Source organism: Mytilus edulis, chromosome 11 (assembly GCF_963676685.1).
Source record: "Mytilus edulis chromosome 11, xbMytEdul2.2, whole genome shotgun sequence".
NCBI classification, from domain to species: Eukaryota; Metazoa; Mollusca; class Bivalvia; order Mytilida; family Mytilidae; genus Mytilus; species Mytilus edulis.
In genome coordinates, this window is record NC_092354.1 from 16,928,183 (window position 1) to 16,945,615 (window position 17,433).

Sequence of the window (17,433 nt, forward strand, 5' to 3'; positions counted from 1 at the left end):
CCTCCTTTTAAAATTTCATGCCATTTTTTTATTATTCAAATTTATCAGTCAAAAATTGTTCTGCAATGATCACCAGTCATGCAGCTTTCATTTGATACCAAAATTAATAAAATATTCTAAATATATTGAAAGTTATGTCCATGCGTAGGAACTATTTTGTGTTAAATAAGTACTACTTTCTGGTATGTGCTTTCTGGCCGGGCCTGAATTAGTGGTGTTACACCTATTGGAAGGAAATACATATTGAAGAATACAACGTTGGTCTCTTTCCCCCGACTTAAATTCTCCCTTCAAAAACAAAGTAAGTTTATTAGAAACTCTTAGAAGACGATGGTTTATTTTATTCTTTACAAACTGGAGTGAGCAATAAATGGGTAGACTTGACACTGTTTATAACGTGAAAATTATGAAGAAGCTATTATCTGCTTGTCCAGACTGTATTTTGTCATATGTAAGACGGTAAAAATATCATACCCAACTAATGAACTATATCAGTCATATTCATCAGGACTGATAACTCTGTCGTGTATACAATGTCGTTGAAATCAGAGGCAATTGTTTACTAGTATATGTCTATGTTGAAATGTATACAATAACATTTTTTTTTACACAAGTTTAACTGTATATCAATTTATTGAATGCCTGTATTTTCCTTAAAATATTAGATTAATAAAAAAAAAATTAATAAAATCATATTCAATGAAATCTTGTTTAATTTTCTACGAAATAAAACAAATCCATTTAAATTAGAATTTGAATCAAAATATTTCTTTAAAATATATAATTATAGAAACATAAATATTAATTTGATTTATATCTTTTAAAACAAAAGTATTTTTTTAAAGAAATTGTTTTATATTGTTCATATTTTCTTAAAGTTTATTATGATACATTCTTCTTCTGATTTGACACGGGGAAGAGAAGATATATTTGTATGAAAACTTTTGTATATCATAAAATTCAAACTCTGGTAGGCAGCAGTCCTTTTGCGCCAATTACTGTTTTTCAGGGGTATCATTTGCGCCAAATTTTGTTTTCCAAATGTATCATTTGCGCCAATATTTGGAACCCATTTGCGCCAATTTACCTGTACACATATCTATCATAAATATTAATGATTAATATTTATTCTTATTTTATGCTTAAAAAGTATCATATGATCGGAGATATTTCAACATGGAGATGAGCATTTGGAGAGAAATGACTTGAAATGCAGTAGACATGCAGTCCAAGGACGCATTTTTGGCGCAAACGGATCTCTCCCAAGAAATGTATCTTTTGCCTAATTAAAAATTTAATAAATCTTGATTTTTCAAGTATAATGACACATTTCTTAAACTTTAATATGAATATATGTATTAAAAAGTAAATATTTCAAAATATTTCTCTTATATATTCAAATAATTGTCACCAAATTATTTGTGACTTTTTGTCCTGTGACTTTTTGTCCTATCAAATTTGTGACTTTATGTCCTGTGACTTTTTGTCCTGTGACTTTCTGTCCGTTTACCTAATTATTGAGGCTACAGTTACATTGCGTTATCATGGTTATTGTTACATGAAAAACAGCAATGAACGATGGGACAAGTAAGGCAGCAACCATGTGAGGTATACATCAATGAGGCACTCGCCGCAGTACATCATATAAATTTGTTTAACATGTCGTATATATAATATCGGTAAACGGACAGAAAAGTCACAGGACAAAAAGTCACAGGACATAAAGTCACAAATTTGATAGGACAAAAAGTCACAGGACAAAAAGTCACAAATAATTTGTTGACAATTGTTTGAATATATAAGAGAAATATTTTTAAATATTTACTTTTTCATACATATATTCATATTAAAGTTTAGGAAATGTGTCATTATACTTGAAAAATCAAGATTTATTTAATTTTAATCAGGCAAAAGATATATTTCTTGGCAACATGAAGCCATTTAAGTGCCAAACCACTTTGACATTTTGTTTTTTAACAATTATTTGATCATCTTTGATATTTTTTTGATAAATTTTGTTGAAAAAGTTGGTTTATATACAATAGTTCAAGAAAAATACAAAAATAATTTTGTAGAAATAAGCGGTTTTTATTCAAAGAAAATAATCAGAAAAAATGAATTGTGACTTTTTTTCCTGTGACTTTTTTTCCGTGACTTTTTGTCCTGTGACTTTCTGTCCTACATTCATAATATCATGTATGTCATTGTATATAGGTAGTAAGAATTACCCAAACATACAGATGCATAAAGTGGGTCTCATTAGGGTAAGTGTGATGCGGGGTTGCAGATTTTTTGTAAGCCTGACACATGAAAGTCAAATTATTGTGCCGTGAAAACGGGAAATAAAGTCTAGCGGGACACATGAATTACAAAAAGAAGAGAATTGCTTATGTGCATAGTGTAAGCGGGGTACGGGAATCTGACAAAACAGTAAGCGGGATTCAAGATTAGAACCCCCCCATAAATGCAGAGAATGTCAAAAACGATTTGTTGTATATGACATGTGTGTCAATTGCAGAAAAGTATCAAAAGGTTTATCATATTAATATGTCTTTTTTTTTTTGTTCCTTATAGAGTTGTGTAAGAACTCACATACTGGAGATAAACCTAATTAACATGATTAATAAGATGTTAGATGGAGGAGAGGATTTAGTCACAATCAATGGTACTATACGTGAGGGAGGCGGGGATTTAGTCGCAATCAATGGTACTATAAGTGAGGGAGGAGAGGATTTAGTTGCAATCAATGGTACTCTAAGTAGCTATGTACAGAGACACAACTACACACAGGCTGGTAAAACACTTCATAAATGTGATGTTTGTGCTAAAGTATTTAGTCAAAGTGGTGACTTAAAGAGACATGCGAGAACACATGCTGGTGAGAACCCTCATAAATGTGATGTTTGTTTTAGAAAATTTTCTCGAAATAGTGAATTAAAGAGACATATGAGAACACATACAAATGATACATGTACTGGTGAAAAACTTCATAAATGTGATGCTTGTGCTAAACGTTTTTCTCTCAGCTGTAACTTAAAGGAACACATGAGAATACATACTGGTGAAAAACCTCATAAATGTGATGTCTGTGCTAGAGAATTTACTCAAAGTAGTACCTTAAAGAGACATATGAGAATACATACTGGTGAAAAACCTCATCGCTGTGATGTATGCAGTAAAGGATTTAGTCACCTTGGTAGTTTACAGATTCACATGAGAACACATACAGGTGATAAACCTTATGACTGTGGTGAATGTGGTAAAGGGTTTAGTCGTATAAGTAATTTACGAATTCACATGAGAACACATACAGGTGATAAACCTTATATATGTGATGTATGTTGTAAAGGGTTTAGTCACCATGGTAGTTTACAGACTCACATGCGAACACACACAGGTGATAAACCTCATAACTGTGATGTATGTGGTAAAGATTTTAGTCAGCTTGGTAATTTAAGAAGTCACGCGAGAACACATACCGGTGACAAACCTCATGAATGTAATGTATGTGGTAAAAGGTTTAGTGAGCATTGTAATTTGAAAATTCATATGAGAACACATACAGGCGATAAACCTCATGGGTGTGATGTATGTGGTAAACGGTTTACTCAGCTTGGTAGTTTACAAAAACACATGAGAACACATACAGGCGATTAACCTCATAACTGTGATGTATGTGGTAAAGATTTTAGTCAGCTTGTTCATTTAAGAAGTCACGCGAGAACACATACTGGTGACAAACCTCATGGGTGTGATGTATGTGGTAAACGGTTTCATCAGCTTGGTAGTTTACAAAAACACATGAGAACACATACAGGCGGTAAACCTCATTACTGAGTCTGGGATGTATTATGTGTATGTGGTAAAGGATACAGTCAGCTTGGTAATTTACAGAGACACATGAGAACACATACAGGCGGTAAACCTCATTACTGAGTCTGTGATGTATTATGTGTATGTGGACTGGGATACAGTCAGCTTGGTAATTTACAGAGACACATAGAAACACATACCAGATTATAAGCTGTATTATTGTTGTGTTTGCCGCAATGTCAGTTAAACAATACTGAAACATAGTAAAGGGATCAAGTCAAGTTTGTAATTTACATAGACTACTGAAACATAGTAAAGGGATCTTGAAAGTCAAGTTTGTAATTTACATAGACTACTGAAAATTTGTATAAATGTATAATTGACCTGCTGTATATTAATTATTTGATTTAACATATCCAGCTCAAGCTAGCTGGGTCATGCATTTGATCTATAATATGTATTCAAATTCATCTTAACTCCCGTATACAGGTATATGTACATGTCATGAATTCAGACTTGCAGAGAACGCATACTTGCTACAAACATCATAAGCATGGGGTACATGCTGAAAAGTTGTTTTTAGAAGAGATGCATTAAAAAGACACATACTTGAAAATAACTATTAAACCTTACATATGGGATGTAATTAGAAGAGGGTTGTATGATAATTAAAACTGACCATGACAGACGCATAAAAACATATACTGTGAGGTTTAAATTATTGGGGAAACACTATTTGAAATGATGATTCATACAGAGATGTATAAGAACACATAAAAATAGTGATGTATAAGAACACGTAGATATAGTGATGTAAAAGAACACACTAAGATAGAGATGTATAAGAACACATACATAGAGATTAGAGATATATTAGAACACATACATAGAGATAGAGATACATAAGAACACACAGAGATAGTGATGTATAAGAACAGATAGAGATAGAGATTATAGGAACACATAGAGATAGATAGATATAAGAACACATGCATAGAGATCAAGATGTATAAGAACACATAGAGATAGTGATGTAAAAGAACACATTAAAATGTGTATAAGAACATGCATAGAGATGAGAGATGTATTAGAACACATACATAGAGATTAGAGATATATAAGAACACATACATAGAGATAGAGAGATAAAAGAATACATACATGACATAGAGATATTGATGTATGTAGTGAATCTTTTTTTAACCCTTCAAAAGCACTCTAAGTGATTTACATGTATACATATTTGTTAGAGTTGAATTGTAGTTACATACATGACATATTGTTTACCAAATGAATGTTATTTTTTATTCAAGGATCTTTTTTATGCAAGTTCATCTGTGAATTTATCTATATTAAAACATGTATTGTGATATAACAATGTCATGAATGTTTGAGAGTTCATCATTATTGTAATATGACAATGACCACGATGACTTGTCGGGAATTAGTCCGAGATTACTCTGACGTCCAACGGCTGTTTTGCCAGACAAGCTGGGGCCCCGGACGTCAGAGATCGTCCCATATCAAAAAGTGGACATTTGCCCACCCAAAATAGATGCGCTGCTTCGTCGCTTCTGGTGCCGATTGAGGAACTTAAAATTATATAAATCGGGCATCAATCTGTTCATTTTTCATTTATCTCTTCATTTATGTAAGTTTCACCTACCTGCCAACCTTTATTTTCCCATATTTTAACAGTTTTCACAGAGACCCATCGATTTCTGCATTTTGACTTTCATTTTCAAGATTATCAATAGAAAAAAGTGCAAATGACCATAATGTAACACCTCGTTCATTTACGATGCAAGTTATCTAAATGTCCGAGAGCTTCCGATTGTTATCGTGGTCGGAACTAAATGCTTAATATCAATTTCCTGTAAAGGAGGTGAAAAATCGTGGTTGGCTTCTAAATGTTAAGATCGATCTCCTATAAAGGAGGTGAAAAAATATAAATATTTGCATATTTGAGTCTCGATTCCACGAACTCTTTGTAACTTGAAAGTGAAAGTCAAAATCATGAAAATGCAGAAATCGATGGGTGTCTGTGAAAACTGTTAAAATATGGGAAAATAAAGGTTGACAGGTAGGTGAAACTTACATAAATGAAGAGATAAATGAAAAATGAACAGATTGATGCCCGATTTATATAATTCCAAGTTCCTCAATCGGCACTAGAAGCGACGAAGCAGCGCATCTATTTTGGGTGGGCAAATATCCACTTTTTTATATGGGACGAGCTCTGACGTCCCACGGCCCAAGCTTGTCTGGCAAAACAGCCGTTGGACGTCAGATTAATCTCGGACTTCTCGGGAATATATGTGAAATAAAAATAAAAAGAAGAAGATGTGGTCATGGTGATTAGGTGTGTTTTTTTTAAGTACTATAATCAACAGCTCACTTATAATTGGTGTATTGAATGATTGTAAAGCAAACAACCCAGTAGTTCTAACCAGTATCACCTTGACCTTATTTTCATGTTTCATTGTTAAATTTTAAGTTTTTGTCTTCAGTTTAAGTACTTTTATTATTATAGGTCAACTATATTCAATGTATAAGATGATTGTTAGGTAAACGTATAGTTCTAGCCAGTATCATCTGACCTTGACCTCATTTCCAAGGTTTAATTATTGGTCAATGTTAAGTTTGTGTGTTCATACTGTGTTTCGGTATGTTTTTCAAATTCTTGATGTAATTTGGGGAATGAAATAGTTGTAAGGTGAACTTGTCTGTCTGGTAGGTATTGTCTGACCGTGACCTCATTTTCAATGATACATTTTCTATGATACATTTTCGTACTTTTGTCAGTCTATGAGATACTATAAGCATTGAATGCTTGTGAGGTTAACATGTCTGTCTTGCCTGGGTCATTTGACCATGACGTAATCATCATAGGACATTGATAATGTTAAGCGTATGTGATACTAGTCATGTTTGTGGTAAAACTTTCATGTTGCAATTAAGATTTAAGTCGAATGCATTTTGAATTTAAACTACCGGTGTTTAAATAGGTGTGTAATTAAGAATTCAGGTTTTATAGAAAACTTTTAGTTTCGTGAGAGTACACACAGCGATTGCACGTGTTGTGACGTCGACCGTCAGACATTACAGCGAAAAGAAAATATATATTTAAGTCACCACACAGCCTCAACAATGAGCAAACCCCATGTAACCCATGCACACGGGAAAAAGGGTCCGATCTTTGACAGACTTATATAGAATATACCGTGGATAGTAACGTTTCTGAACGCTCAACCTTCCTGCTAACCCAGGATAGCGGTGAAACAGCACATACTTGTGATAAACATACTACATGTTGTATACATATTATCTACGGCTTCGGAAAGTAGAGAGAGCTCGTTTCTTGGCTAAAATCTCATAATAAATGGGTCAACTACTGTAACAGCTTACAAAAGACATTTGGCTGTAAATGTGTAAATGTTCAATATGTCAATAACAACATTTGAACATATATAAATGTTATATGTAGAAATTCAATGGTTCAAGCAATGAAGTTTTATTCAAAGTCGGTATTCAATAAAATAAACTTGAGAATGGAAACGAGGAATGTGTGAAAGAGATCAGTGGCGGATCCAGAACTTTTCCTATGGGGGGGGGGGGGGGGGGGGGGGGGCTGACTGACCTAAGGGGGGGCGCTCCAGTCATGCTTCAATGATTCCCTATATAATCAACCACATTTTTCCCACAAAAGGGGGGGGGGGGCGGGCCCCCCAGGGCCCCCCTGGATCCGCCTATGCGGATCTAAGAATAGAACACAGACGATAGCCACAAATGGGTCTTCAGCAATGCGTGAAAAATCGCATCGCGAGACAGGCTGCAGTTGGTCCCTTTTCAAAATGTGTACTAGTTCATTGAAAATAAACTACATAAACACATGAATTTAATGTGTTGTAAATATTTATTTTGTGAATGACAGTTAACGCTTACAGACTTACGGACACATATAAATGTGGTCAATTGGTAAATGGCAATCAGAAATTACACAGACATGAAAACAGGCAGAACGTATAAACATGACAACAGTCATAGCTTACACAAAGATGAAAACAAAGTTTTCAGAGGCATGACAACAGTCATTACTAAACAGAGATGGTAACAAAAATCATTCATGACAACAGTCAGACCTTACGCGGTTTTGTAAACCTTGATAATCCAGTGTAAGCGTTCTTGGAACATGGTTTATCGACTGCCGAGACAACAATTAATGATTGTGTAATATACTATTATATGTCTGCTAACAGCAAGCTCTTACATGTACTTGTGGAAACATACTGGTGATAACCCTAATTAATGTGGTGTAAGTGGTCAATGTTTTACTGAGAGTCAAAACTCACAGAGAGACAAGAATACACATACTGGTGATAACCCTAATAAATCATGTGATACTAGTGTTCAATGTTTTACTGAGAGCCAGAACTCACAAAGAGACATGTGTACACATACTGGTGATAAACGTAATAAATGTTATACAAATGTTCAATGTATTACTGAGAGCCAGAACTCACAGAGAGACATATTTACATATACTGGTAATAAAAATATTTTCTGTCGAACGTGCTTTTTTTTTTTAACTTTCAGCCCGAACTTACGGAGAGACATGTAAATTACACAACATTGCGGAAACTCAAAGAAGAGACATGCAGTAATATTCTACTGACAGCTAGAACTCACCAGAGAGACACGTAGACACATGCTGGTGATATACCTACTTAATGTGTTGTTAGTGTTCAAAGTTTTTTTTTTTTTTTCCTCAAAAATCTACTATGAATTACCACTCGACGTCAATTTGTTGTTGACAATTTTATTCATGGCATTCTTCTTGTGCATACATGTGAACATCAGCGAAGTTGTGTCCCTTTTCTAATCAGTGCATTTTCTAGCAAAAAACAACTGTTAAAAACACTATCATAAAAACAGTTGCAACTCATTATTCATTTGTTGGTTAATTAACCACATATTTTACGAGTTGAAAATCAATTAAGGTGGTACCCAACACCTTCACTAAAATTAATTTGGCTCGTTTAATTTTCATAAAATTTTAACAAAGTATTTACTTTGACCCTTTGACAAAAATATAAAAATTTCAAAAAATTTGAACCAACGAATTTATCAGAAAAAAATACACTGGTTACATAGCAGTTTGACAAACTCTAATTTTGATCACTGAGAAGCTTAATATTCCCTTAACAACACAACGTAATTAAAACGTTTACCTGATTTTACAGAGTTATCTGTAGTGTTAGGTACCACCTTAAGGAGCAATTCAGCTGGCAAACAAACAATAAAAGTGTAATTACAAATATTAAAATTGGCAAGTCAAACCAATAATTGGTTTTATAAAATTCATACAGCTAAGTGCAATTTCTTTATGTTATATGTTAAAAATAAAAATTCAAAATGTTTTGTATCTTAAAAATAGTTAGAACTTCTACAAATACATGATACGAAATCATGAGTAAACATGTACTACAAAGTCCAGGGGTACGAAATAGTAAATTGATGAATTTGGTTGATATGGTACGAAATGTTTTTTTTTTTTAATCATGGTTACGATATTGTTAATCTTAGATACAAAATGGAAATTTTTGGTACAAAATGGTAGAGGTACGAATTGTCTAAGGAACGAAACTACTTGCTACCTGTGGTGCTCCTGCCAGAGGCGAACCTTACCGTTTAGGTAATCGACATGTACAAAGAATGATAACGTACGTTGGTCTCAATCCCTCGACTTATATTTGCCCTGTATAAGTAAATCACAAAAATACTGAACTAGGAGACTAGACCAAGTAAGTTTACTGTCAAAGACTGTTATCATGGTTATAAACTGGAGTGAAAAAATGTATTACATGTAAGACACTTAAAAATGACTTGAAAACTAAGAAACTAGTATCCATTTGTACAGACTTGCATTTGCTTTTTTGTCAGATACCGTAAATACATGTAGGTTATAAATGTCTTGCAATCATAATGACCATGATGATTGCAAAAATTATTATGAGACTATCCATCAACGTTCAGATGAAGTAGATGTATACAATTATGTAAGCAATTATAGGTAATTTTATGAACTTCAACAACGAGAAACACCTTAACTCCTCAGGGCAGTTATGAGCAAACAACTTGACGTCCATTTGAAAGTGAAAGTCAAAATGCAGAAATCGATGGGTCTCTGTGAAAACTGTTAAAATATGGGAAAATAAAGGTTGGCAGGTAGGTTAATTAATTTACTTAAATGAAGAGATTAATGAAAAATGAACAGATTGATGCCCGATTTATATAATTCCAAGGCCATCAGTCGGCACCAGAAGCGACGAAGCAGCGCATTTATTTTGGGTGGGCAAATGTCCACTTTTTGATATGGGACGAGCTCTGACGTCCGACGGCCGAAGCTTGTCTGGCAAAACAGCCGTTGGACGTCAGAGTGATCTCGGACTACTTTTAAATAAGATTAACATTTACCAACTTTCTTAAAATTCTTGTGAATAAAGAAAATGTGAGGTGCACATATCAATGAATTATGATGCAGTACCATTGGCGGATCCAAAAAGGGGGGGGGTCCGGGGTTGGAACACCCTTTTTTGGCCGATCAATGCATTTGAATGGGGACATATAGTTGGAACCCCCTTTTTAAAATGGCTGGATACGCCACTGAGTACAACATATGTAATTCTTGTACATGTTGTACAAAATATGGAATTGCATAACCCAAAACAAGAAGATGCATAAATGCATAGAATGTCAAAATAAATATTGTATGTGTAATTTGCAGGAAAGAATCAAAAGGTTTATAAATAAAATGTCTTTATTTTATTATTTTGTTCCTTACAGAACCGTACAAGATTATACATGCACATTAAAAAGAATGTATGAGGTAGCAGATTTCGTTACAATTAATGGCACACAACAGAGACACATAAGAACACAGACTGGTACACTTCATAACTGTGATGTTTGTGGCAGAGAGTTTTGTAAAAATAGTGACTTGAAGAGACATGTAAAAACACATACTGGCCAAAAACTTCATAAATGTGTTGTTTGTCCTAGAGAATTTGGCCAGAGTAGTGACTTGAAGAGACATGTGAAAACACATACTGGCCAAAAACTTCATAAATGTGTGGTTTGTCCTAGAGAATTTGGCCAGAGTAGTGACTTGAAGAGACATGTGAAAACACATACAGGAGATAAACCTCATATCTGTGATGTATGTGGTAAAGGGTTTAGTCAGTCTGGTAGTTTACAGATTCACATGAGAATACATTCAGGTGAAAAACCTTATGACTGTGATGTATGTGGCAAAGGATTTAGTCGTCCTTATAATTTACAAGTCCACATAAGAATACACACAGGTGAGAAACCTCAACATGTTCATGATTGCGATGTATGTGGCAAAGGGTTTAGTCGGCTTCAAGATTTACAGAGACACATGACAATTCATACAGGTGATAAACCTTATGACTGTGATGTATGTGGTAAAGGGTTTAGTCAGCCTGGTAGTTTACAAAGCCATACAAGAACACATACAGGTTATAAACCTCACGACTGTAATGTATGTGGTAAAAAGTTTGGTCAGCTTGGTTATTTACAAATTCACATGAGAAGACATACAGGTGATAAACCTCATGTATGTAATGTATGCGGTAAAACGTTTAGTCAACCTAGTAATTTACAAAGCCATACAAGAACACATACAGGTTATAAACCTCACGACTGTAATGTATGTGGTAAAAAGTTTGGTCATCATTGTAATTTAAAGAGACACATGAGAACACATACATGAACAGGTGATAAACTTCATGACTGTGATTTATGTGGTAAAGGGTTTAATCATCCTATTAATTTACGACGTCACTTTACAAAATGCTTTAGAAAACATACAGGGGAGAAACCTTATGACTGTGATATATGTGGTTAAGGGTTAAGTCACCTTGGTAGTTTGAAGAGACACACAAGAATACATAATGAGGATGAAGCAGATACAGACTCACATGAGAACGCATACAGGGGATAAACCTTATGACTGTGGTGTATATGGTAAAGGGTTGAGTCGGGTTGGTAGTTTGAAGAGATGCACAAGAATACATAATGAGGATAAAGCAGATACAGACTCACATGAGAACGCATACAGGGGATAAACCTTATGACTGTGGTGTATGTAGTAAAGGGTTTAGTCGGGTTGGTAGTTTGAAGAGACACACAAGAATACATACTGAGGATAAACAGATAAAACGTGATAAGCTCACAACGAGCATGATGAGATTTATGGGGTTAAGGTTCAACATGTTCAGCGTGAGTGATATTTACATAAACAATCAAGAACTCATTCTAGTCAAATTAGGGCAAATCTAATTTTATACTTAATTGAAGTTAATACAGACTTGCAGAGAACACATTTTTGTGACAAACATCATAAATACCGGGTATGACGTACATGCTTAAAAGTTGTTTTCAGAAGAAACGCATTAAAAAGACATATACTTGACATGCTGGAAATAACTATTACACCTTATATCATGTATATATGACAATGTGAGGTATTTAGAACAGGGTTAAATGTATTTATCATATGTTTAGTAGTAAATACAGTAGTTTTGCATATGTGATAAATAGCCTGCTGTTTAATCCATATCGCGCAACTTTGATGCGCACCCTTTATCGCATACCCTTTATCACACCCCTACTTTTTTTTTTTTTTTTTTTTTTTTTTACATAGTCAGTTTTGGGTTTTTTTTGCTTAAGAAAAATTTTCCTCAAAATAGGTAAATTATTTGAATGACGTCATTGTTTGGTATGTGACGTCACGAACGTCGAGTTTTCATATTGTATGTGACGTCACGAACGTCAAGTTTTCATATTTTTTGGCACACTAAATGCAACTATGAAAAATACAAAACACACAAATTAATACAATAATAAACAAAATATTTTTAAAACAACAGCACGCAAATTGTAAGGTAACCCAGGTGCTTCGGATAAGTAATTGAGCAGTTCTTTTAAGGCCTTTGAAACAAGACAAAAGTAGAACTGAAGGTAGCCCAGTGCTATGGATCAGAAAACAGTTCATATAATATAATACTCTTCTGTTGAAATATATGATAAAGTGTATAATACATGGCAAAATCCGTATCACATGCCGTATCACCCTCGACCAATATCATCCCTCGGGCCTAAAGGCCCTTGGGCTGATATTGATGTCTCGGGATGATACGACATATGATACGGATTTTGCTATGTATTATTCTCTATATAAAAATGGAAACTGTCAGATGCATACAAACATATACCTGTGTGAGGTTTAAATCAATGGCCAAGCATTATTTGAAATGATGACTCATAGAGATATATAAGAACACATAGAGATGTATAAGAACACATAGAGATATATAAGAACACATAGAGATATGTGATGTCTGTGGTGGATGCATTCTATTGAATCCAACCCTTTAAATGCGCTCAGGAGATTTACATGTACAAATGTTTGATAATGCAAAGGTTAAAGTTGAATTGTATTTACATATTGTTTACCAAATTAATGTTATTTCTTTGTTTAAGGATCACATCCATGAAAGTTCATACATGTATGTGAATGTATCGATATTAAAACATTTAATAATTGTGATATGACAATGTCATGAATGTATGATAGTTCATCCGGGTATTAAATTATGTTAAAACATTAATTGTGACATGACATGAATGTTTGTGAGATTAAAATGAAAAGAAGAAGATGTTGGATGATTGCAAATGCAACTACTCTAGTCTCCACAAGACACCAAATGACACAGAAATAAATAAAAATATCATAATTCATCGTACAATCTTCAAGCATGAGCAAAACCCATAGCACATAGGCATGATAGTCAGCTATAAGAGGCCATGAAATGACATATAATAATATAAAAAAAATACTATAAAAGGTCTTAATAATCATGATAATTTAAACTCGCATTTTTTGTGTTTTGGTCTATTTTTTTCAAGTATTATAACCAACAGGTCAACTATAATTGGTGTTTTGAATGATTGTAGCGTATTCAACCAAGTAGTTCTAACCAGTATGACATGACCTTGACCTTATTTTCATGCTTTATTGAACTGTTAAATTTAAAGTTTTTGTTTTTTTAGCAGAAAGCTCGACAAAGGGATAGTGATCCGGCGGCTGCGGTTCTGTGAAGGCGGCAGGGTTAGCTTACTTTTTAAAAGCTTTGTATTTTAGAAGGTGGAAGACATGGATGTTTCATACTTTGTATATGGATGCCTCATGTTATGAAGTTTATGTCAGTCACATGTCCAATGTCCTTGACCTCATTTTCATGGTTCAGTGACTACTTGAAAAAAAAGTTAAGATTTTTTGTAATGTTAAATTCCCTATTATTATAAGTAATAAGATAACTATATTTTGTATGTGCGTACATAACAAGGTCTTCATGCCCGTCAGCCAGTTTTCACTTGACCCTCGACCTCATTTCACGGATCGGTGAACAAGGTTATGTTTTGATGGTCAAGTCCATATCCCAGATACTATAAGCAATGGGTCTAGTATATTCGGTGTATGGAAGGCCTGTAAGGTGAACATGTCCAACTGGCAGGTGTCATCTGACCTTGACCTCATTTTCATTGTTCAGTGGTTATAGTTAAGTTTTTGTGCTTTGGTCTGTTTTTCTTATATATACTATATGCAATATGTCTCATATATTATGTGTATGAGTTGATTGTAAGGTGTACATGTCTTAGACTAGCTGGCTGGTGTCATCTGACCTTGACCTCATTTTCATGGTCCAGCGGTCAAAGTTAAGATTTTGATGTTTTGTCTTTTTTTTCTATTATTTCTAATACTATATGCAATAGGTCAACTATATTTGCTGTATGAAAATATTTTATGATCTATATGTCAGTCACACAGGTTTTATTTAACCATGACCTCATTTTCACGGTTCATTGCTCTGTTAACTTTTTGTGTTTTTGGTCTGTTTTTCTCTAACTATTAGCAATGGGTCAACTATATTTTTTGTATGAAAGAATTGTTAGCTGTACCTGCCTGGCATGGTTCATCTGACCTTCACCTCATCTTCATGGTTTATTGGTCAATGTTTAATTTTCTTGGTTAATGTTAAGTGTATGTGACAGTTGTAATAAAGCTTTATATTTAGGACTATCAACATAATATCAATGATTAGTAAAGAAGGCGAGACATTTCAGCGTGTGCACTCTTGTTTATCAACATAATATCAATGATTAGTAAAGAAGGCGACGAGACATTTCAGCGTGTGCATTCTTGTTTATCAACACAATATCAATGATTAGTAAAGAAGGCGAGACATTTCAGCGTGTGCACTCTTGTTTATCAACATAATATCAATGATTAGTAAAGAAGGCGAGACATTTCAGCGTGTGCACTCTTGTTAAGTACTAAATAGTAATCGTGTCATTAGCTTAGCCATATTTAGAATATAAGATGATGGTAAGGTATACATGTAGTTTTAGTCGGTATCATTTGATCTTAACCTCATTTTAATGGTTCATTGGTCAATGTTCATGATGTTAAGTTTGTGTGTTTTGGTGTTTTTTCCCCCAAATTCTTGATGTAAATACCAAGACTAAATTTTGTATATAGCCGGACGCGCGTTTCGTCTACAAAAGACTCATCAGTGACGCTCGAATCCAAAAAAGTTTAAAAAGCCAAATAAAGTACAAAGTTGAAGTCAAGCATGTTTTGGGAATCAAATAATTGTGAGGTGAATTTGTCTTCCTGGCAGAAATTAACTGACCGTGACTTCATTTTTAATGATACATTTTCGTAATTTTGTCAGTATATCAGATATATAAGCATTGAATGCTTGTGAGGTTAATTAACATGTCTGTCTTTCCATGGTCATCTGACCATGACCTCATTATCATAAAATATTGATAATGTTAACTTATTTGGAAGAAGCTGCTGTTCTCGGAATAAACTATCTGACCGACAAATATAGAATTTGCTGTAGATATAAACGTTTCTAAAAACTTTAACTTCCTGCTAACCAGGGACAGTGGTGAATCTTCAAACAGTACATACTTGTGATAAACATAATACATGTGATATACATATTTAATGAAAAGTAAAGGCGAAAAAAATGTCAAATCACAAAAATACTGAAAACCGAGGAAATTCAAAACAGAAAGTCCCTAATCAATTGGTTAAAGGTGACGTACGTTGCTAGCTACATGATATGAAATCATTCTGACAACAATTCTTACTTATGTAAAATATAAAGTACCTTGATTGTTCAAAGATTATTTTTAGTTTGCTTCAACCAAATAATATGAGATGCCCCTTGATAAATTGTGAGGTAGACACCGATGTGGCTTAAACACAGCAAGACAACCCGCATTCGGGGGCAGGCTTCAGCTGGCACCGTAACACAATGTATACTTTTTCAATGAAAATAATAACAAGTATTTAATATTTCAAAAACAGTCAGAACTTGTAAGACATGTGAACACAGTCATACACATGTGTTAAAAATGTTCATTTTGTGAATGACATGCAGTTAACGCTTACAGATATTCGAACACATTCATATAGATATGAGAACTGTCAGAGCTTGAACAGACATGATAACAGTCAGAACTTGCATAGATATAAAAACAGTCAGAACGTATAGACATGAGAATCATCAGAGCTTACACAGAGATGAAGTCTGTCAAAGCTTACACAGACATGATAACAGTCAGAACTTACACAGACATGAAAACAGTCAGCCTACAGTGACATGAAAACAGTCAGCTTATAGTGACACGAAAACAGCTAGAACGTATAGACATGAGAACATTCAGAACTTATAGTTATGAGAACAGTCAGAGCTTATAAACACGAGAACCGTCAGAGCTTACACAAACACGAGAACAGTCAGAACTTGCATAGACAGGACAACAGTCATAGCTTACACAGAGATGAGGTCCACAACAGCTTACACAGACATGACAACAGTCAGAAGTTTCAGAGGCATAAAACCAGCCAGACCTTGCACAGATACGTGAACACGCACTGGTAGAAACCTTAATAATCCAGTGTAAGCGTTCTTGGATCATGGTTCATCGACTGCCGAGACATAACAATTGATGATTGTATAATATATGTCTGCTAACAGCCAGTTCTTGCCTGTACAGATAACTGTGGACAAAAATTGGTGATAAACCTAATTAAAGTGGTGTAAGTGTGTATTTTTTTTACTGACAGGTAAAACTTACAGAGAGACACGTGAACACATAATGGTGATAAATCTAATTAATTTGGTGTAAGTGTTCAATTTTTTACTGACAGCTAAAACTGTCAGAGAGACAAGTGGACACATAATGGTGATACATCTATGTAATTTGGTGTAAGTGGTCAATGTTTCACTGACAGTCAAAACTCACAGAGACGTGTGGACACAATCATACTTACCAGTGCAAAACCTTATTGAAAAAAAAAACTAAATTTAACTAGATTTTTCCAAGACTGGCAACTTTGTTACTTAAGGGGTCTACCATTTGATTTAAAGAGGGGAGGGGCGCTACAATGAAATTCGTAAAAGGAGGCGGGATGGGCCACTTTGCCAAAAATGGCAGAATACCAAATTTATGTTA

General features: G+C 34.2%; 1 pseudogene; it reads left to right on the top strand.

The window, feature by feature from the left end:
- Nucleotides 1-269: 269 nt before the first annotated feature.
- The window catches only part of LOC139494030 (zinc finger protein 721-like), a 37,484-nt pseudogene continuing 20,320 nt past the window's right edge, over nt 270-17,433 (top strand).